This window comes from Akebia trifoliata, chromosome 9 (assembly GCF_017979445.1).
Source record: "Akebia trifoliata isolate Shusen 1 chromosome 9, ASM1797944v1, whole genome shotgun sequence".
NCBI classification, from domain to species: Eukaryota; Viridiplantae; Streptophyta; class Magnoliopsida; order Ranunculales; family Lardizabalaceae; genus Akebia; species Akebia trifoliata.
The window spans coordinates 15,247,457-15,271,250 of record NC_141383.1 but is presented as its reverse complement, the minus strand read 5'-3'; the positions used below and the strand labels follow the sequence as shown (position 1 = coordinate 15,271,250).

The 23,794-nt window shown below is 33.5% G+C and overlaps 1 pseudogene; it reads left to right on the top strand.

The window, feature by feature from the left end:
* Positions 1-22,419, top strand: part of LOC147394377 (PR5-like receptor kinase pseudogene) — a 28,107-nt pseudogene extending 5,688 nt beyond the window's left edge.
* Positions 22,420-23,794: the final 1,375 nt, after the last annotated feature.

Below are 23,794 nucleotides of genomic sequence, written 5' to 3'. Positions count from 1 at the left end.
CGTAGTACTAGTACGTGGTCAGTCCCCTCGTGGGATGCCAAACCATTTATGAAAGCTACAACTCTTGACTCGTACCCGTAGGTATATAAAAGATAATCTATGTACATCAATTGCATTTCTTGGTCAAAATCAGTCCCTAAGCGAGATCCTGTCTCGCTGTACCCTACTGTACGAGGGGGATAAACTATGTTTATTCTAGATGAGAAGTATTTAGGTGGGCCCTAGTTCTGCATCGTGCGCCACCTCTTAACTGGGGATCAAACTGGTTGTTTTTTACTTCAAAGAAGTGAGTTAGAGTTTTAGATTATCACCTATACGGTATATCAAATCAAGTCACCACGTATCGTCTGATTGAGTACGCTCGAGAGGTATATAGGTGTACTTAGGCAAGGGTTGTCAGAGAAAAATGCATTGCACGTAGTAAGCTTAGAATCTAGAAACCTTCCCTATAGGTCACGACTCGAACTTATCGTGGGTGTTCCCAGGTTGTTCATTGAATGAGACTTTGTGATTGATGAATGTATGTGAATGATGAGATCAGAATGTATGGTTGTCCTCAATGATTAAGGTTTTTCTTTTACCTGATTAAAATGGGTGCACTGACCCAATAAAAAATCCTTTTATTGTAATAATCCATAATGACCCAGTCCATCTTAACCTAACAATCATGATGGGCCGGGTCATTTAAATCAAAATGGAAATAAAATTCGTTTCTAAATTCGGGTGTCAACCTATTTTCTAAAAAGAAAAATGAAGAAAATTGTTTTCCAGAAGAAGTGTTCTCTAAACAAAATGTTTTCAATATGAACAAGATTTTTCAAAAGAAAAGTCATTGATATTTTACATGGACCTTGGAAGAGTACTAAAATAACCTTTTGTATCAAACTAGGATGCTAGTCATAGGCAATAACTCGATCGACCAGTTAGTCAAAATAACCGTCATAAGGATGCACCTAGTAGAGAAGATCAATTTTGGGAGATTCATGTTGAGGAGTGCTCTTTACTTCCACGAGTTCGAAATAGACTGGAACCTCTTACGTGCTATGGCTAAGCGCTGGAACCCCTACCTTCACATATTCCATATTGGGCATATGCACTTGTGCCCCACTCACGAGGATTATTGTGGCATCATGAGGATATCCACTTCAGGACCTCTAGTCAGGCCCTCACTAAAGATTGGATATTCTGGTGACCTCGCCACAGGACTGAACATTTCTAAGGAAGAAGCCAAGGCCCTAGTCCATAACGGGAGATTGGACTTAGTACCTTTACTTGTCCTATATCGCTCCCGCAGTCATCCCGTTAATGTAAAACTAGAAGCCTGACGAGTCACTAGAGACTATCGATTGTACCTAGGAATCCTATCCTAATACATGTTGACCTCCAAAAGTGATGGTCAAACTATCCCTAAATCCTTCATAGATATAGCCTCTCAACTCCCAAAGAAAGCCAACCCAATACTTCTTATCCTAGTTGAAACTTTCTCAGGTCTAGATGCCATAAAAAATGGTGAGCGAGAAAGCTTCAAAGGAAGCCCACACCTACTTTATATGTGGCTTTGTGATCGTTTCAAAATTGTAGATGTTCCTTCAAACCTCGAGTATGGACCAAAACACTTTTTCAAAAGAAATTTGTTAGTGCGTCACAACTCAGTCAAGGCTTGGAGCAAATGGTTAGACTCTCGTTTTGCCCGTCATATCGGTTTAAGTTGTCCTTGGTGGATGAATGATCCCCCTGTTCTAGGAACCAAATGATCCCATTATGTTCGCCTAATTGGTCTAGAAGAAACATCTTTTTACCATCCTAATTTGTTCCCAGAACAGTATGAAGTACCTATAGAGTCCTCTTTGCCTCAAACCAAAGCTTTCTTTCCCCCCTGAGCCTTTGACTAGAAAGTTAGTACATCTCATTCAGAAGGCTTTTACTACGTTCAATGCAATTTATCTAGCCACCTTTACCCAAATGCATATATATACCTCTCGAGCGTACTCAATCAGACGGTATTTGGTGACTTGGTTTGATATACCGTATAGGTGATAATTTAAAACTTCAATTCACTTCTCTGAAATAAAAAAACAGCCAGTTTAATCCTCAGATCAGAAGTGGCGCACGATGCTTGAGCAAAGGCATCTTAAATCATCTATTTTTCTAGAATAAACGTAGTTTATCCTTTTAGTATCGTAGTACATTAGAGCAAGATCTTGCTTAGGCACTGGTTTTGACCAAGAAGTGCAGTTGATGTAATTATATTATCTTTGATATACCTATGGGTACGAGTTAAGAGTTGTAGCTTTAATAAATGATTTAGCATCCCACGAGAGGACCGACCATGTACTAGTACCACGTTGACAATCGGGACATGTGACTATGCGGGTTACAATAGGTCAAAGGCTCAGGTCGCTCCAGCCCGAATGCATCGATATGCCTTTTTAGAGTCACCTGATCAGATGGTACTGATGCCCCAATTTGATATACCCTAAGGTACGTGACTGGAGTTGTGATTTTCATGAATGACGTCGCATCTTCGAAGAGACTAGGCCGTACTAGTGCCACGTTGGTTATATTGGGACATGCAAGTGTGCCATATCAAACCATAAAATATGGATATCCCATAACATAAAAAATTAAGACCAAGGCATGTACATAAAACATATATATCAAACAAGATCATGGCATGTTAGATAAACGATTAATCAATATAACACAAGGAATAATCAATCAGATCCAATATTGAAACATGCACCAATTTTTTTAATTTTTAATTTTTTTGATTTTTTGTTTTGTTTTTTTTTTTATCTATGGTTCATCAAGGATCATTTTAGGTGATCCAAGATAAATCAGGATTCTAACAAATATTGAATTGATGATAGGATGATAGTTGTAGGGATAAAGAGCGATGAACCCCTTTTTTTTAAAAAAATTATAAAGAAACACATCCCGAAAGAAAATCAAAAAGAAATATCCTAGTGCCAAATGAGCTTGCTCTCACAAAATAAATCAGGAACATTAACTGTGCTAACGTTAGATAAATTCAGATTCTCTGCGAATTAAGAAAATACATTCTGAACTCGCATCGATGATATCTAAGGCTCCCAATAATGAAATTGAGTGAATTCAGGTTTTAAATTAATCTGTTTGATTGGATCTACATTTCACTAAAGGTGCTCAGACCTAATTCTGACTAGAATGTTCTGTGAAAATGCTTTAACATTGTTGTCCCAACCTTCTTTCAATAATAATTCCAGATTTACAGATTAATTTAAACTTGCATCGATGATATCCACGGCTCCCGATAATGAAATTGAGTGAATTTAGGTTCTAAATTAATCTACTCGATGAGATCTACGTTTTATTAACAGGTGCCCAGACTTAAGTCTCACTAGAATGTTCTGTAAAAACGTTTTAACATTGTTGTCCCAACCTTTATTTAGCAACACTTCCAGATTTACGCATTAATCCGAACTTGTATCGATGATATCCAAGGCTCCTAATAACAAAATTGAGTAAATTTAAGTTTTAAATTAATCTACTCGATGAGATTTACGTTTTATTAATAGGTGCCCAGACTTAATTCTCACTAGAATGTTCTATAAAAACGTTTTAACATTGCTGTCCCAACCTTCACTCAGCAACAATTCTAGATTTACAGATGAATCCGAACTTGCATCGATGATATCCAAGGCTCCCGATAACGAAATTGAGTGAATTCAGGTTCTAAATTATTCTAGTTGACGAGATCTATGTTTTATTAATAGGTGCCCAGACTTACTTCTTACTAGAATGTTCTGTAAAAATATTTTAACATTGCTGCCCTGACCTTCATTCAACAACAATTCTAGATTTACAGATTGGTATTCTAGGTAAATCTTATGAGATGCTTTGATGCCATTATTGAGATTATTAAAATCCAAATTAGAATTCTCGAAATCGCCATTAATGAGATTCAATAAAGAGAGAGAGAGAGAGAGAGAGAGAGAGAGAGAGAGAGAGAGAGAGAGAGAGAAACGTATCTCTTTACTGCCCCTTTAGGCACACATATGGAGAAGAAGATAGAAAGAGGAAAAAACATTTTCACTATCGGAGCACCATGCTTATGTGCTATTTAAAAAAAAAATCATTCTTCTCATCCCAACCACCATCATTTAATCATTTTCTTATTAATCTTTGAAATCTTGAATTATTTAGGAACATCACAAGTGACCCTTGATTGGATCATAGAACAAACAACTGAACTAGAATACTCAAAAATCAAACAAGTGATTTACAATCAAGCCAAACTAATTAAACAAATAAATCAAAATAAAATACAATAAAAACTTGATCGATTTGGCAATGCTCCCATACTTGGGGCTTTCCAAGTTTGACCCTCAATAATCCTCAGCGAAGTCGCTACTGAAAGCGCCCTCGATCCGCGGGGTGTGCGGATTTACTTTCGATTTTTGAGGTTTGGGAGTTACCACCTAGTTATTACGGTTTAAGAACTGAACATTGACTCTAAAAGGCAAATAACACTAATCTACGAAAGAAAATAAATGTCCGGGGATCACGTTACGGGGGTTGGAAGGTGTTAGGCACAAATCCCGTCCGGCAAACACCGGTCTCTACTAATTCCCAAAAACGATTACATTGTACAATAGATCAAAAAATAATAAATAATAATAATAATAAATAAAAAGAAAATTACATCGTGAATTACAATGATTCCCTCAGCACTGGCGGAGAGTATTTCATTGCTATTCGCTCATCACCGAATCTGATTTCTGATCTCCAAATTGAAGTATTTTCTTCTTAGATCTGTGAGTTTTCTGATTTTTTATAAATTTTAAGGTGTTTTGGAAAGGTTTTGGGTGTTTTTTGAGCTAAAGTTGAGGTATGGATGTTAGGTAAAGAGTAAGAACTTCAAAATTAGGATTTTGGGAAGGTTGGAAAGGCTTCTTGACTTACTTTTTCTAGAGTTTATTTTTTGATACAAAAATAGGTTGTAGAGACCCTTATTTATAGATTTTTTTAAGTACTTTTTAGATAGAGTTAATGTTTAATTAGAATTACATTAGATAAAGTTAGTGTTTAATTAGAATTACATTAGATAGTTTTAGAGTTTAATTAGAATTATATTAGATAATTTTAGAGTTTAATTAGAATTCTTTTAGGGTTTAGGTTTGACTTTAGTCTTATTAGATTGATTAAGGTTTTGGCTTAAGTCTTACTTGATTGACTTGATTTTAAGATTTTGACTTTAGTCTTACTTAATTGACTAGATTTTATGATTTTAACTTAAATCTTACTTGATTGACTTTAATTTTAATTAGGATTTCACTTTACATTAATTAATATTTTAATTATTAATTTCATAGTTTTTTATTATTAAAATTATAAAATTACCGTTTTACTCTTGGAGAGGATTTTTTGTGTTTTAAGTTGTTTTTCAATGTTTAAAGATGTTTTTGAAATCGATTTTTTGTAAGGAATTCTATGAGAATATTGATTTGTGTCATTTATAAAAAAATTTGTGCGAAATGGTCATGAACTTTATGAGGGGCATTTTCGTAATTTTGTTGAATCTTGTGAAAATCAGTGAAATGATTTTTTTAGTTTCGATTTGTTGTTTTATGCATTTAAAAGGATTTTTCTAAGCATATTGTGGGCTCTAGGGATGTTTTGATGTTAGAGGTATTTTGGTAATTTGATCATTTTTTAGTAATTTTTATCGTGAAGCTTCTTTTTATCTGAAAATTGATAATTTTTATATTTTTGGGACACATTTTCATAATGTAGCGTGGTTTCTACAGTTTTGTTTGCTTGAGATACCTCATCCGATTTTTTGAAACATATCTGGTAACAAACAGAGCATTGAAATAACCATCCGTCATCGGGAACCGTCGCAATCGGGTTGACTAGTTGATTAATTAGGCGAGTGCAAAAATACGGTGTCTACAATAAGCTAAAATTTTTTTACAATAATTACATTGTACTTTTTTCCATTTTACTTTTGTTTGGGTTTACAACATCTATTAAAGTAAAATGTTGTCATGCCTTGGATCAAAATCTTCCCAATTTTTTTGGGAGATTAGGAATATGATTAAAGGGTTTTGGATCATTACTAGCCCCTATGTAAGTAAATGAATTAAAATCAAAATTTTGAGAATCATCAAGATTTTAAAAATCATCGATATTAATATTTTGAGGATCCATTATATAAAAACTAACACTAAAATTAAAATTAATAGAGGTTGATTAAACTTCACTTGGAAGTAGAGAAAAATATAAAAAGGGGAGGAGAAGCTATTACTAATAATATTAAGAAAAAAAATTAGAAACACTACACCTTATGTCGTAAAATTTGGTTTTGATTGGTTGATTGTGCCACGTGTTGATTTGATCAATTGATCTTGCCATGTAGAATAAATTCTTGATCACTTGATGATGACTTTGATCTTGATCACTTGATGATGACTTGGTCTTGATCATTTAATGATAATTTGTTCACATTGATGATGATTTAATCTTGATCTTGCCACATAGAAGAATATCAATCACTTGATGATTCGTTATAGTAGATATACCAGAATACGCTGAAAATTTTCTACAATAATTACATTTTACTTCTGTTTTGGTTTACAACATCTATTAAGGTAAAATGTTATCATGTCTCGGATCAAAATCTTCTCAATTTTTTAGCAGACTCTCAAGATGACTTAGTTATCCTAGGTTGACTTCCCCACTAGCACAAGTAGGGAAAGATGGGAAGTAAGACTATGATAGTAACTTCACTACGTCAAAATACACAAAAAACCATTACTCTTATTCTTCTTCTTCGCCTAACTACCAATCCTTCAAATAAATTAAAACTTTTAATGTCTCCAAAACTAAACAACTTCTATATTGAGATATAATCTTTTCACCTATACTAAATGCTTTTTTTGAAGCCATGGTAAAATCATGAATCATTAGTAGATCACATGCCATCATAGATAACACGCGATAGTACATACTATAACTTTTTTATCGTTATAAAGCATTATAATGACTCCCATCCCCAATTTCTATGAGATCAGAATTCAAATAACGTTGTAATTCGAATGTTGAATTATTATTATTATAAGTTATAGGTGTTCTTGATAAAAAGTTAAAAAAAATTATTTTGGAACTAAAAGATAAGGATTTGAAGACCTACTTGTAACATTATTTTTTAAATCATACTTACTTTCATATATGTTAAAAAGTTTAAATAATTTTTTTTTTAATTTTTTGCATTTCAATTTCAACATTAAAATCACTACTTAAACTAAAAACAAGTTCTAAAACTTTAGTTTTAAATCTATGATTCATAATTGAAGAAAATACTAAGTTATGTGGAATAGTTTTTTAATATTTATTAAATTTATTAAATTTATTATTCATTTATGTAACATTATTATTATTCAAATTTAAATTTAAAAAATTCTTTAATTTGAGTTAATTGCACACAAAATTCAATCAAAGTAATATATTTTTGCCCCGAAAAGTTTTTATAATTTCCACAAAACTTTGAAAATCATCACAAATATTAGATGCAGTATCCTAATCAATTTATTATAATTGTGTTTCACTACGTGTGTCTTCTAAAAACTTTTTTATTATATTTTTACAACGAACTACATATTGTAATATGTAATAGGTGGAATTCCATCGATGTGATGATGATACTCTAGTGAGTAATAAGCCAAATAATACATCATATTCATCAAATTATTTTTATTTAATATGCGATACTCTAATAGTACTAATAGTTTCTCTAATATTTTAAAAAATAATATTTATACATTGAATAACATTTTGTACAATTAAATTTAAAATACAGGTTGTACAACGAATATACAATAATTCTTTTAAAATTGATTCGTCAAATAAAATATCTTTAAGGTAAGTTACGACACTATTATTACTACTAGCTTTATCTAATGTAATTGTGAATATTTAATTGCTAATTTTATAATCTAATAAAGTATTTTGCAAAGCTTCAAAAATTACTAAATTAATGTGTTTTGTATTTAATAAAGAAAAAGATATAGTTCTTTTGTGTAAATTTCAATTTTCATTTATAAAACGTGTCGTAACATACATATATGGTATACCTTGAATTGAAACCCAGAAATCAGAAGTTAAGTATATATTTACTAGGTGTATTAATAAATTTTTAATTTCTATTTTTTTATTTTTAAACATTTCCATTACATTTCATTTTTTGAATAAATTATTTATAATGTATCTTGTCAATTACTAGAAATGACATTTCTTCTATAATAAAAAATTTAACAGTTTCTCATCACGCCCTTTCGGCATCATATAAGTATGTGCTTGTGTCGTCGGTGGTTGATCAACCAAATAGATTTTGAGTAATATCGGATTGTTCTCTTCTTGAATATGTATTTTTTTGTGTTTATTCATTGTACTCGTTCTAGTAGATATACCAGAATAAGCTAAAAATTTTATACAATAATTGCATTGTACTTTTTTTTCATTTTACTTTTGTTTAGGTTAACAACATCTATTAAGGTAAAATGTTGTCATGCCTTGGATCGAAATCTTCTCAATTTTTTTGAGAGATTAGGAATATGATTAAAGGGTTTTGGATCATTACTAGCCCCCATGTAAGTAAATAAATTAAAATCAAAATTTTGAGGATCATCAAGATTTTGAAAATCATCGATATTAATATTTTGAGGATCCATTATATAAAAACTAACACTAAAATTAAAATTAATAGAGGTTGATTAAACTTCACTTGGAAGTGGAGAAAAAATTAAAAAGAGGAGGAGAAGCTATTACAAATAATATTAAGAAAAATAAAATTAGAAACACTACACCTTATGCTGAAAATTTTGGTTTTGATGGGTTGATTGTGCCACGTATTGATTTGATCGATTAATCTTGCCATGTAGAAGAAATTCTTGATCACTTGATGATGACTTTGATCTAGATCACTTGATAATGACTTGGTCTTGATCATTTAATGATAATTTGTTCACATTGATGATGATTTAATCTTGATCTTGCCACGTAGAAGAATATCGATCACTTGATGATTCGTTCTAGTAGATATACCAGAATAAGCTGAAAAGTTTCTACAATAATTACATTTTACTTCTATTTTGATTTACAACATCTATTAAGGTAAAATGTTACCATGGCTCGGATCGAAATCTTCTCAATTTTTTTGGGAAATTAGAAATATGATTAGAGGGTTCTGGATCATTACTAGCCCCAATGTAAGTAAATGAATTAAAATCAAAATTTTAAGGATTATCAAGATTTTGAAAATCATCGTATTAATATTTTGAGAATCCATTTTATAAAAATTAACACTAAAATTAAAATTAATAGAGGTTGATTAAATTTCACTTGAAAGTAGAGAAAAAATTAAAAAGGGGAGGAGAAACTATTACTAATAATATTAAGAAAAAAAATTAGAAATACTACACCTTATGTCGAATATTTTGATTTTGGTTGGTTGATTATGCCACGTGTTGATTTGATCGATTGATCTTGCCATGTAGAAGAAATTCTTGATCACTTGATGATGACTTTGATCTGGATCACTTGATGAGGACTTGGTCTTGATCATTTAATGATAATTTGTTCACATTGATGATGATATGATCTTGATCTTGCCACGTAGAAGAATATCGATCACTTAATGATTCATTTAATGATTATCACGTAGAAGATATTCTTGATTACTTGATGATGACTTGGTCTTGATCATTTAATGATAATTTGTTCACATTAATGATGATTTTATCTTGATCTTGCCACGTAGAAGAATATCGATCACTTAATAATCAAATTAATTGAGAATAAATCTCTTTTTAATAGAGACCTTATAAAATTTACTATAAAATTATGAAATTAATTTAAATAAATTGAGAAAATTTGGAGTAGTGAATAATGAAATTGATTTTGGGGTATTTATAAAATAAAAACATCAATATTTCCTCTCACCCCCTCTCAATGGTAATAATTCCGTCGTGAGGGAGGGGGTAAAAAAATTTGAATGCTAAATATTCAAATTTGAATTGTTTTCGAAAAAATTGGATTTTTGGTCCATGGTCGGTCCGGGTTTGGTCTAGAGTAACGGTTTCAAAATTGGGTTCGGTCCATTATGGGTCAAATCGAATTCTAACCGATTTTTCATTAGTTCAATTTGGTCCAAACCCAAACTGATTTGGCTCGGGCTCCGTCCTCAAATTCGGTCTTTTCTTTATCCTGTTTTCGAGTCATGGGTAAAATGTACATCCGGAATTGGCTATAACGAAAAGAGAACCGAAACTGGAGTTTTCGGTTTCAGTTCTAGGTAAATGGGTACCCAATTACACCCCAAACTTCAAGTACTGGAGGGAGTTCAACAAGGTTTAGAGTTTAGACTTTCGAGAAGACTTCACCTTCACGCCATCTGATTATTTCCAAGGTCCCACACTCCATTATAGCCAGAACACTTCATCTTTCTCACCATCTATCTCACTTACCAAATAGACTTCTTCACTTATCTTAACTTTTTGTTTATTTCAAAAATGAAATTGTATCACTACTTCTTAATTCATCTCGCTTTCTACATCTTAGTCGAAATTCCCCTATCTATATGTGTCAATGATCTCAGGTACTCAAATTGTAGTCTTGCCTTCAATTGCGGACACATTGATGATGATTTAATCTTGATCTTGCCACGTAGAAGAATATCGATCACTTGATGATTCGTTCTAGTAGATATACCAGAATAAGCTGAAAAGTTTCTACAATAATTACATTTTACTTCTATTTTGATTTACAACATCTATTAAGGTAAAATGTTACCATGGCTCGGATCGAAATCTAGTCAATGTTTTTGGGAAATTAGAAATATGATTAGAGGGTTCTGGATCATTACTAGCCCCAATGTAAGTAAATGAATTAAAATCAAAATTTTGAGGATTATCAAGATTTTGAAAATCATCGTATTAATATTTTGAGAATCCATTTTATAAAAACTAACACTAAAATTAAAATTAATAGAGGTTGATTAAATTTCACTTGAAAGTAGAGAAAAAATTAAAAAGGGGAGGAGAAACTATTACTAATAATATTAAGAAAAAAAATTAGAAATACTACACCTTATGTCGAATATTTTGATTTTGGTTGGTTGATTATGCCACGTGTTGATTTGATCGATTGATCTTGCCATGTAGAAGAAATTCTTGATCACTTGATGATGACTTTGATCTGGATCACTTGATGAGGACTTGGTCTTGATCATTTAATGATAATTTGTTCACATGGATGATGATATGATCTTGATCTTGCCACGTAGAAGAATATCGATCACTTAATGATTCATTTAATGATTATCACGTAGAAGATATTCTTGATTACTTGATGATGACTTGGTCTTGATCATTTAATGATAATTTGTTCACATTAATGATGATTTTATCTTGATCTTGCCACGTAGAAGAATATCGATCACTTAATAATCAAATTAATTGAGAATAAATCTCAATTTAATAGAGACCTTATAAAATTTACTATAAAATTATGAAATTAATTTAAATAAATTGAGAAAATTTGGAGTAGTGAATAATGAAATTGATTTTGGGGTATTTATAAAATAAAAACATCAATATTTCCTCTCACCCCCTCTCAATGGTAATAATTCCGTCGTGAGGGAGGGGGTAAAAAAATTTGAATGCTAAAAATTCAAATTTGAATTGTTTTCGAAAAAATTGGATTTTTGGTCCATGGTCGGTCCGGGTTTGGTCTAGAGTAACGGTTTCAAAATTGGGTTCGGTCCATTATGGGTCAAATCGAATTCTAACCGATTTTTCATTAGTTCAATTTGGTCCAAACCCAAACTGATTTGGCTCGGGCTCCGTCCTCAAATTCGGTCCTTTTTTTATCCTGTTTTCGAGTCATGGGTAAAATCTACATCCGGAATTGGCTATAACGAAAACAGAACCCAAACTGGAGTTTTCGGTTTCAGTTCTAGGTAAATGGGTACCCAATTACACCCCAAACTTCAAGTACTGGAGGGAGTTCAACACGGTTTAGAGTTTAGACTTTCGAGAAGACTTCACCTTCACGCCATCTGATTATTTCTAAGGTCCCACACTCCATTATAGCCAGAACACTTCATCTTTCTCACCATCTATCTCACTTACCAAATAGACTTCTTCACTTATCTTAACTTTTTGTTTATTTCAAAAATGAAATTGTATCACTACTTCTTAATTCATCTCGCTTTCTACATCTTAGTCGAAATTCCCCTATCTATCTGTGTCAATGATCTCAGGTACTCAAATTGTAGTCTTGCCTTCAATTGCGGACACATTAAAGGTATCACTTCAAGGTCCCACACTCCATTATAGCCATAAGACTTCATCTTTCTCACCATCTATCTCACTTACCAAATAGACTTCTTCACTCATCTTAACTTTTGTTTATTTCAAAAATGAAATTGTTTATTTCAAACGAACCTAGTTCGCAGGGATAGTTACGAGAGCATTTTAGTAATTTACCTTTGTTTTAAAAAGAAGACCCAAGTCACAAAAGTTTGAGGGATTTTTCATTCTCCAAAATAGGGTATTTTAATGGGAAATGTTTGGCACCAAACATTTTGGCAAAATATTTTTCAAAACATGGGTTAGAAGTTTTGGAATTGGCTGATTCTTTGTGAAGATGATCTCTACGGTGAGGAGATCATTATCACCAAAAATCAGCCAATTCCAAAATTTCTAACCCCATAAAAAATGGTTTACAAAAATGGACGGTCCATGATTTTTCAACTTGTAAATATGGGGCTACAAGTTTTGGAATGGGCTGATTTTTCGTGAGGATGATCTCCTCACCGTAGAGCTCATCCTCACCAAAAATCAGCTCATTCCAAAACTTCTAACCCATGCAGGACAAAAATAATTGATTAAAATGTTGGCCAAAATGTTTGATGCTGAACGGGACCGTATTTTAATAGTGGAAAAAACAGTGGGGATATTTCTAATATTGAACAGAAAAAAAATGGTTTGTGGGTCGGATTTCTTTTTCCAAATATCGTATGCGTCAAGGATTAGGATTGATTTGATGAAAAATGGCAGCCTCTGGGTCAAGGTATGCAACTGTAAATGGGAAGTTTGACACTTACAAGTGGGATCCACTATTGTATTTTATGAAAACTATTGCATGGATTGAGGGACCATCTAGAGCCTAGACTGAAGTCCATATTTGGGTCATCCAGACTAGCAGCCCTGAATAACCCATGAGTCCAAATGACAATATAGCTCTCTTGTTTTTTTTATCTCAATTCTGTTTAAAAACAAATAAAAAGAAATGCATGTTTTGGACCAACAACTTGAATTTAAAAATGGACGGCCATTGAATTTTTATATTTAAAATTTAAATCCAACAAATAAAAAAATCTCTTTTTAAATTTTATGGTTGGTATACATGGCGCACTTGATGGTATTTTTGGGCACGTTGACATATGATCCGTAGAGATAAATGGTTGTTTGGTCTATATATCCTCATCTCATATATATGGGTCATGATCTAATCACTTATGAACAATGACTCATGGAAAAACACATGATCTCAATCCTTTAAATATAAAATCCTATGGTCAAGATTTATCCACGAGATAGATAACTTTGAGATGCGTGTTTCAGAGATATGTATAAATATCGATCTTTGGATTTTGTGTTTACAATATTGAGATCTTGTGTTTTCTCAAGAGTCATGCTTTTATGAGTGATTGGAATCCGACTCTATATATATATATATATATGGGGCCGGTTCAGCAGCCCTAAAGTTTACCAAGTTTGGTGCCAAACATTATTCAAAATATGGGTTAGAAGCTTTGGAATGAGCTGATTTTTTGTGAGGATGATCTCTATGATGAGGATATCATCCTCACCAAAAATCAGCCTATTCCAAAACTTCTAACCCTATCAAAAGTGATTTAAAAAATTTGACGGTCCATGATTCTTCAACTTGTAAACTAGGGTTAGAAGTTTCAAAATGAGCTGATTTTTTGTGAGGATGATCTCTTCACCGTAGAGATTATCCTCACAAAAAATCAGCCTATTGCAAAACATCTAACCCCAGCAAAAGTGATTTACAAAAAATGTTTTGGCACAAAACTTGGCAAACTTTAGGGCTGCCGAACCGCTCCCCACATATATACATATATATATATATATATAGGGTCTCGTTCAATAACAAACATTTTGGCAAAACATGGGTTAGAGGTTTTGGAATGGGCTGATTTTTGGTGAGGATGATCTCTACGCTGAGGAGATCATCCTCACCAAAAATCAGCCCATTCCAAAACTTCTAGCCCCAGTTTACAAGTTGAAAAATCGTGGACCGTCCATCTTTATAAACCATTTTTGATGGGGTTAGAAGTTTTGGAATGGGCTGATTTTTGGTGATGATGATCTCCTCACCATAGAGATCATCCTCATCAAAAATCAGCCCATTCCAAAACCTCTAACCCATGTTTTGAAAAATGTTTTGCCAAAATGTTTGTTGCTGAACATTTCCCATATATATATAGGGGATGGCTCAGGAGCCCTAAAGTTTGCCAAGTTTGGTGCCAAACATTTTTCAAAATATGAGTTAGAAGCTTTGGAATGAGCTGATTTTTTGTGAGGATGATCTCCATGATGAGAAGATCATCCTCACCAAAAATCAGCCTATTCCAAAACTTTTAACCCCATCAAAAGTGATTTACAAAAATTAACGGTCCACAATTCTTCAACTTATAAACTAGGGTTAGAAGTTTCAAAATGAGCTGATTTTTTGTGAGGATAATCTCTTCACCATAGAGATCATCCTCACACAAAATCAGCATATTTCAAAACTTCTAACCCCATCAAAAGTGATTTACAAAAAATGTTTGGCACTAAACTTGGCAAACTTTAAGGCTGCCGAACCGCTCCCATATATATATATATATATATATATGGGGATGGTTCAACAGCCCTAAAGTTTGCCAAGTTTGGTGCCAAACATTTTTCAAAATATGGGTTAGAAGATTTGGAATGAGCTGATTTTTTGTGAGGATGATCTCTATGATGAGGAGATCATCCTCACAAAAAATTAGCCTATTCCAAAGCTTCTAACCCCATCAAAAGTGATTTAAAAAATTGGACGGTTCACGATTCTTCAACTTGTAAACTAGGGTTAGAAGTTTCAAAATAAGCTGATTTTTTTGTGAGGATGATCTCCTCACCGTAGAGACCATCCTCACAAAAAATCAGCCTATTCCAAAACTTTTAACCACATCAAAAGTGATTTACAAAAAATGTTTGGCACCAAACTTGGCAAACTTTAGGGCTGCCGAACCGCTCCTTATATATATACATATAAGGGACGGTTCAACAGCCCTAAAGTTTGCCAAGTTTGGTGCCAAACATTTTTTAAAATATGGGTAAGAAGCTTTGGAATGAGCTGATTTTTTGTGAGGATGATCTCTATGTTGAGGAGATCATCCTCACCAAAAGTCAGCCTATTCTAAAACTTCTAACCCCATCAAAAGTGATTTAAAAAAATTAGATGGTTCATGATTTTTCAACTTGTAAACTAGGGTTAGAAGTTTCAAAATGAGCTGATTTTTTGTGAGGATGATCTCTTCATCGTAGAGATCATCCTCACAAAAAATCAGCCTATTCCAAAACTTCTATCCCCCATCAAAAGTGATCTACAAAAAATGTTTGGCACCAAACTGGCAAACTTTAGGGTTGCCGAACTGTTCCCATACATATATATATACATAGGTCCCGTTCAGCAACAAACATTTTGGCAAAACATTTTTCAAAACATGGGTTAGAGGTTTTGGAATGGGCTGATTTTTGGTGAGGATGATCTCTACGGTGAGGAGATCATTCTCACCAAAAATTAGCCCATTCCAAAACTTCTAGCCCCAGTTTATAAGTTGAAAATTCGTAGATCGTCCATTTTTTGTTAACCATTTTTGATGGGTTTAGAAGTTTTGGAATGGGCTGATTTTTGGTGATTATGATCTCGTCATCATAGAGATCATCCTCACCAAATATCAGCCCATTCCAAAACCTCTAACCCATGTTTTGAAAAATGTTTTGCCAAAATGTTTGTTGTTGAACGGGACCCATGTATTTATATATGTATGGGAGCAGTTCGGCAACCATATGAGAAGCCCATGTTTCTCAACTATTGGATTTTGAGAAACAAACAGCTGAGATTCTGTCTGACGTCATTTCCAAATGAAAAAAACGAGTTTTAGATTCTTTCAAAAAACTCTCTCATTTTATTTTTATTTTTTTAAACAAACTCACCTTCTATTATGATTATCTGTCGAACTTGACAGAGAACCCCTTCGTCTCGACTGAACTCACTGTCTCTTCTCTCTCTCTCTCTCTATTGTCTCGACAGAAAACCCATTTGCCTAAGGAGCAATATGAGGAATTCTCGGTGTTTATACCAAAGGAGGAGGTGGTGTTGAAAGGGCTGAGGATCGTCAATGTGCTAATGGAAGATTTCATATTGTTTGATCAAATCCCCTGAATAAAGTGTTGTGCATTTGATAAATACCTCAATTCAACTTGAAAATGGAGAACTTCTAAGAGATTAGAGACAAAAAAAAACATATTATTAGGGTGCCCAAAGCTGAACAGTTGCAAAATCTATAAGAGCAAATAGTGGATGTAAAAGCAGCATGATGGCCACCTCCCTCTCCTTGATACATATCAAATGTAAATTGGCAAAAATGAAGATTGAAGTTTTTTTTCATTTTTTTTTCTATCTTTCTTCTTGTCCTCATCTCACAATGGCGGAACCCCATGTAAGGCCAACCCCAAAACCTGCGGTGGCAATTATTTGGCCTGATTTCACCTTCCCACTTCGAACAGCTTCATCCAAGTCCAAGGGAGAGAGTGAGTGAGAGTTCCATCCATCGAGAAAGTGAGAGTTCAGTCTTATCCTCCTAACTTCATTCTTTGGAATCGCCATTAGCACATTGACGATCCTCAGCCCTTTCAACACCACCCCCTTCTTCGGTATAAATACCGAGAATTCCTCATATTGCTCCTCAGGCAAATGGGTTTTCTGTCGAGATGAGAGAGAGAGAGAGAGAGAGAGAGAGAGAGAGAGAGAAGAGACATTGAGTTCAGTCGAGACGAAGGGGTTCTCTGTCGATTTCGATAGATTATGTTAATAGAAAGTGAGTTTGTTTAAAAAAATAAAAATAAAATGAGGGAGTTATTTTAAATAATCTAAAACTCGTTTTTTCATTTGGAAATGACGTCAGACAGAATCTCAGCCGTTTGTTTCTCAAAATCCAATAGCTGAGAAACATGGGCTTCTCATATGTTTTCTAACACGTCCCTCGAACCGTCCCCATACATATATATATATATACATATAGGGGACGGTTCAGCAGCCCTAAAGTTTGCCAAGTTTAGTGCCAAACATTTTTCAAAATATGGGTTAGAAGCTTTGGCAAACTTCTAACCCCATCAAAAGTGATTTATAAAAAATGTATGACACAAAACTTGACAAACTTTAGGGCTGTCGAACCGCTCCCATATATATATATATATATATATATATATATATATATATATATATATATATATATAGGGTCCCGTTCAGCAACAAACATTTTGGCAAAGCATTTTTCAAAACATGAGTTAGAGGTTTTGGAATGGGCTGATTTTTGGTGAGGATGATCTCTACGGTGAGGAGATCATCCTAACCAAAAATCAGCCCATTCCAAAACTTCTAGCCCCATATTTACAAGTTGAAAAATCGTGAAACGTCCATTTTTTGTAAACCATTTTTGATGGGGTTAGAAGTTTTGGAATGGGCTGATTTTTGGTGATGATGATCTCCTGACTATAGAGATCATCCTCATCAAACATTAGCCCATTCCAAAACCTCTAACCCATGTTTTGAAAAATGTTTTGCCAAAAATGTTTGTTGCTGAACATTTCCCATGTATATATATATATATATATTGGACTAGGATCCGTATACACATAAAGCTACTCATAAAGCTACAACGTGTTTTGTCTTATAGGGGAAAAAATATTTGGAATGAGTTGATTTTTTGTGAGGATGATCTCTATAGTGAGGAGATCATCCTTGCCAAAAATCAGTCCATTATGAAACTTCTAGCCCCATGTTTACAAGTTGAAAAATTTTAGACCATCCAATTTTTGTAGATCACTTTTGATGGGGTTAGAAGTTTTGGAATGGAATGATTTTTTGCAAGGATGATCCCCTCACCATAGAGATCATCCTCACAGAAAATCAGCTCATTCCGAATTTTTTTAACCATATAAGACAAAAATGTTGTAGCTTTATGAGTAGCTTTATGTGTCTACGGAACCCCACCCATATATATATACATATATGTATATATATACATATATATATGGAGAATTTGGACAATGTCTTTTTTGAAGAAGCACTTGATTGACCTTTTTGTTTCTGTGTGGAACATCTCTCTCATTGAAGTAAAGGAGACTCATCTAAATGGGCAAACTAAGAAATACGCAATACCACTAGAAACAAGTGGGCTAAACAAAGAGGGAGAACGTGACTGATGATGGAAATTTTTTTTGTCATGTTGAATTATAGATGGAAATACTAGCTCTTCCATTGTACATGACGTATATATATATGAATTGCATCTACATGTGGGCACCCAACAGCAAGATCGGGTGCCACATGGATGTAGAGTATAAAATTTTATGAACATCCAAAAAAGACATTCTTTCAACATTGGATTTAACTTTTAAATGTAAGAGTTTAGTGGCTGTCCATTTTAAACGTCAAGATTTGGCACAAGAAATAAATTTTTTTTCTTAGAAATACAATGTAGACCATGAAATCTATATTGGATTTAATTTTTTTACATTTAAGAGTTTAGTGGCTATCTATTTTAAAACGTCAAGATCTAGCGCAAAGAAAGATTTTTTTGGCTTCTTACAAATACAATGTAGACCATAACATCTATAGGACTGAGGTGTCATTTGGACCTATGTGGGAGTCTACATGACACAAATGAGAGGCGTGGTCAAGACTCTATATGGTCCTTCGGTCCATATGACGTTTTTGTCTATATATCTATATAATATAACACAATTGTTATCTTCTCCCAATGTTATCAAATTCACATGCATTCCCTTTTCTCCCCCCGTCTAAGAATACCATTTCAACTTCATTATCCTTCTCTTTTACCTCTTTGTAACAATATCCTCCAATTTTATCATCAATTCTCTTCCCCCCTTTTTTAGTAATATCCCTACAGCCTTATCATCTTTCCTCTTTTGCCCCTTTAACTAAAAAAGGATGACCATGCCATAAGCACGGGTAAACTCTAGTATATAATAAAATTCAACATGTGTCCCTCTTCTTTGTCTCAATCTTTGTCCCATATTCTTGAGGACAATTTTATTTCCTTTTCTCTTCTCCAACCTTTTAAAGATACTCCTAACTTAATTATTTTTTCCTCCTTATCTTCTCTACACAGACTTTTTCCTCTTCTTCACCTACTCTGCTTTTCAATGATACCCCTCTAATTTCATTGTCTTACCTATTTTACACCCTTAGCCCTAAAGAGGATATTAGAGCCATAGGCATAGGCAACCACTAGTATAAATTAATACACAACGGTAGACTCCACTTCCTTTATCTCCCACAAAGAAGGATTAAGATTTAATCTCAATATGAATCTTGAGGATAAAGTTTATCATCTTTTCTCCTCTATTACTTTTCAAGAATAACCTTCCAACTTTATTGCCTTCCCTCTTCTACCCTCTTTTCAAAAATGTCCTACCAACTTTATTGTCTTTCTTTTATTACCCCTTTTCCAATAATACCCTCCAAATTTATTGTCTTTTCTCTCCTACCCTCTTAACCCCAGAGAGGATGCCCACCTCACTTTCAAGAATGCCCATCAAACTTTATTACTTTTCCTCTTCCCTTTTCTTTTTCAATAATAATCTTTGCAACTTTATTGTCTTTCCTTAACTACCCTTTTTTCAATAATACCCTCCAAATTTATTGTCTTTTTTCTCCTACCCCTGAACCTCAAAGATGATGTTCGTGCCAATAGGCATGGGCAAGCATCTAGTAAATGTATACACACGAAATAAAACACAGTGGTTGTCTTCCCAATGTTTCTCCTCCCACAAAAAGAGGTTAACTTTCAATTTCACATATATCTCATGGACAACTTCCAACTTTATTCCCTTTTCTATTCCCGCCCTTTCAAAAAATGCCACTTCCACTTTGTATATTCTTCTTCTCCCTTTTTTCAATAACACCCCTCCAAGTTTATTGTCTTTCCTTTGTGACCCCTTAACCCCAAAGAAGATGCCCATGACTTGGGGTTCAAGTCCAACTTTTGTTTCCTAAGGAAGCAAGGGATTAGTGGTTAATGGAGGTGATAGTGGGTTCAACGGGATTTGAACCTAGGTCATGGGATGAATTCTCCTCAAGCCTTTACCACTTACCTAAGTGGCACCTTCAGGTTCAAGTTCATCTTATATATATAAGCTAGATTTATATATATAAATCCCAAGAGTGTTGGCTATAGTGGCCGAGGCCTCCCTCCAAAAAGGGAGAGGTCTTGAGTTCAAGCCCTCTTGTTGGCCATCCACAAGGATTTGTCCCTGCTTACTTGGTATATGTGGATTGTAGGGTATTGCGTGTACTTGGGGGATTTGGCGAGATATTGTGCTCTAAGAGGCCAGTTGTCTCACCCTTGCTAGTCGGGCCTAAGGGTCCGGAACCACTGTCATAAAAAATCATGTGACACCCAAAAACATGATCGATGCCACATGGATGTAGAATATTAAAATTTTATGGACTTCCAAAACAAAAAAAAATATGGAAAAAATCGTATTCTCATTGTTAGATTTAATTTTATATTTCAAATATGGGTGTTCAGCAGTCGTCCAATTCCAAAGTCAATATCTGGCCGGAAAAAAAATATGTTTTTTGGAATTTTTTTTAATCACATTCTAGACCACTAAATCTAAAGGGCCGAGGTGTTGTTTGGACTAAATGGCATGGCCCAACTTATATATAATCAATGGCCCTACCCTTTGATCCTATGTTTCCTTTTCCTCCCCATTCATCTAACCCCAACTCTTCATTGTTCTGCAGGGGATGTAGCAAAAAAGTTTGCTATAGGTAATGTAGATCCATATCCATATTTTGTTTCTTGTTCCTTTTTTCACTTGCACATTAGTTTATATATGAAGTATCCAAACATAAATTACATTCTTTGTTCTTTTTTTATTTGACTACAGTTGCTTCAATGCTTGGAGTCATTATTATAGCTACAATGGTAGTTATTTTCTGTTGCTCAAGAAGGAAATTTTCTTCAAATAAATTGGCATTGTGGAAGAAAAAAGCAAAGAATGCCCAAAGAGTAAAGATGTTTCTAAAGAATCATGAATCCTTGGCTTCAAAGAGATACAAATATTCAGATATCAAAAAAATTACTAACTCCTTTGAGGACAAATTAGGCCAAGGAGCTTACGGCTGTGTGTTTAAAGGAAAGCTAGTTGACGAGCACGTGGTGGCTGTGAAGGTCTTAAAAGAATCAAAAGGTGATGGAGAAGAATTTATTAATGAGGTTGCACGCATTAGTAGGACTTCCCATGTTCACATTGTCACTCTTCTAGGTTTTTGCGTTGAGGATTCTAAAAGAGCACTTATCTATGAGTTCATGACCAACGGATCTCTTGAAAAGTTCATACATGATAAAAACTCATTGCAGAAACAAGCTCACCTTAAATGGGAGAAACTATACAAAATTTTCATTGGCATTGCTTGGGGATTAGAGTACTTGCACTGTGGATGTAATACACGAATATTACATTTTGATATAAAGCCTCATAACATTCTTTTAGACAAAAACTTTTGTCCAAAAATATCTGATTTTGGTCTTGCGAAACTATGTCTTCAGAAAGAGAGTATTATATCAATGATGGGTGTTAGAGGGACTCCAGGATATATTGCACCAGAATTGATTAATAGAAATTTCAGAGGAGTCTCTCACAAGTCAGATGTATATATTTATGGAATGATGATGCTTGAAATGGTTAGAGGAAGAAAGTACGTTGATCCTGGAGTAGAAAATATTAGTGAAATATATTTTCCACATTGGATCTACAAGCGTCTCGATACATGGATGGATCTAGGACTACATGGAATTACAACTATGGAGGATGAAGAAATTGCATGAAAATGATCTTAGTAGGATTATGGTGCATACAGATGGATCCATTGCATCGATCTGCAATGAATAGAGTATTGGAGATGTTAGAAGGAAGTCTTGAAACTGTGCAAATTCCACCAATGCCATTTTTTACTTCTCCTTCAAGATCACCACAAGCTTCTTCAACCACCACAACTTTATAAAACTGTTATTCTATGATGTACTTGATTATTGCTTCCATTGAAGAGAAATTATATAACTCACGTATGTTGCTATATGGAATAAAATGTAATCTATACTTGTGTTTAATATGTTATGGTAAATTGTTTTGCATTTATAGGTTTATAGCAGATGGATGACAACATTAACTAATAACACCACCATTTCCTATAATAAAAAAATAGACTATAATACAAGTCTGCGACTTCCAGCTTGGCCTGGTCCACGTGCAATCTTGCAGTTACTACCATAACCACTAGTTTTTACCAAGAAAGGTGTTTCATAAAGCAACTTATTTATCCCCTAGACAAAAGTGCGATGTTACAAGTTATTTTTATTTAATTATTTTATTTATTCACCTAATTTCCTTTAAGTTATCCCAAAACTACATAAAACAGAATAGGCATTCTGTATACAATCTTCAAAGATGTTGGTTTTTGTAACAATTTATGTCTATTCTTAATTTTCAGTAGGTGTTTTAATAGGGTTTTGAAATATAGTTGTTGATCGTTTGTAAAACTAGATGTGTAAATGCAAAGATAGAGATTAAGAAATGGACTTTTGGTAAGTCGAATTCGTTCCACAGGGACAGTTGGGATTCAAGAAGTTGTTCGAATTAAAACCAAAACAGATTTTTAAAACGGATTCTTTAAAAACAAAACAGATTTGTTGCGTAAATGAGATGGAAATTAACTTGTAAATTGGAATCAAACAGAAAATAGAGATTTCAAATATAAGAAAGAGGCTTAGAGAATTCAAGTCTACCATTGCAAGTTATCCAAAATACTAATTAATTCTAAATATGACTCAATCCACATAGCAAGTCATTGTTCGTGGATTGGAAGATGATTCGATCTAACTATTAATTGTAACCCAAGAGTATCTATGAAGATCTCTAATTTAAACAAGATTATCTGACTTATACTTCCATTCATCACAAAGCATGAGTGTTTTTGAACTTATCTAAGTAATACTCATCAAAGCTTGAATTAGAAGCATGAGTTAGATGATCTTATCATAGAGAGATTCACAGATTTAACATTTAACACAGAATTGAAACAACATTAATAAAATAAACTTGCTCCGACATCCTTGATCTCTCTAAAGAGGATCTAGCCGATCATTGTAAGGATCATATTGCAGCAATAAGAAAATAAAAGAAGATAGTAGATGAAGAAAAGAATGTAAAACAGAGATACAAGTTGATTCCTTCTTTAATGCCTTCTCCAAAGAATTACAATAAAAACTAATAGGGGAAAAACTAACACAATCAACTCTTGATCCTCTCACTATTACAAAAACTTTTTCTAAATGAAAAACTAAGAAAAATACAGAGAAATTAGGGAGAAGAAGAGGGTC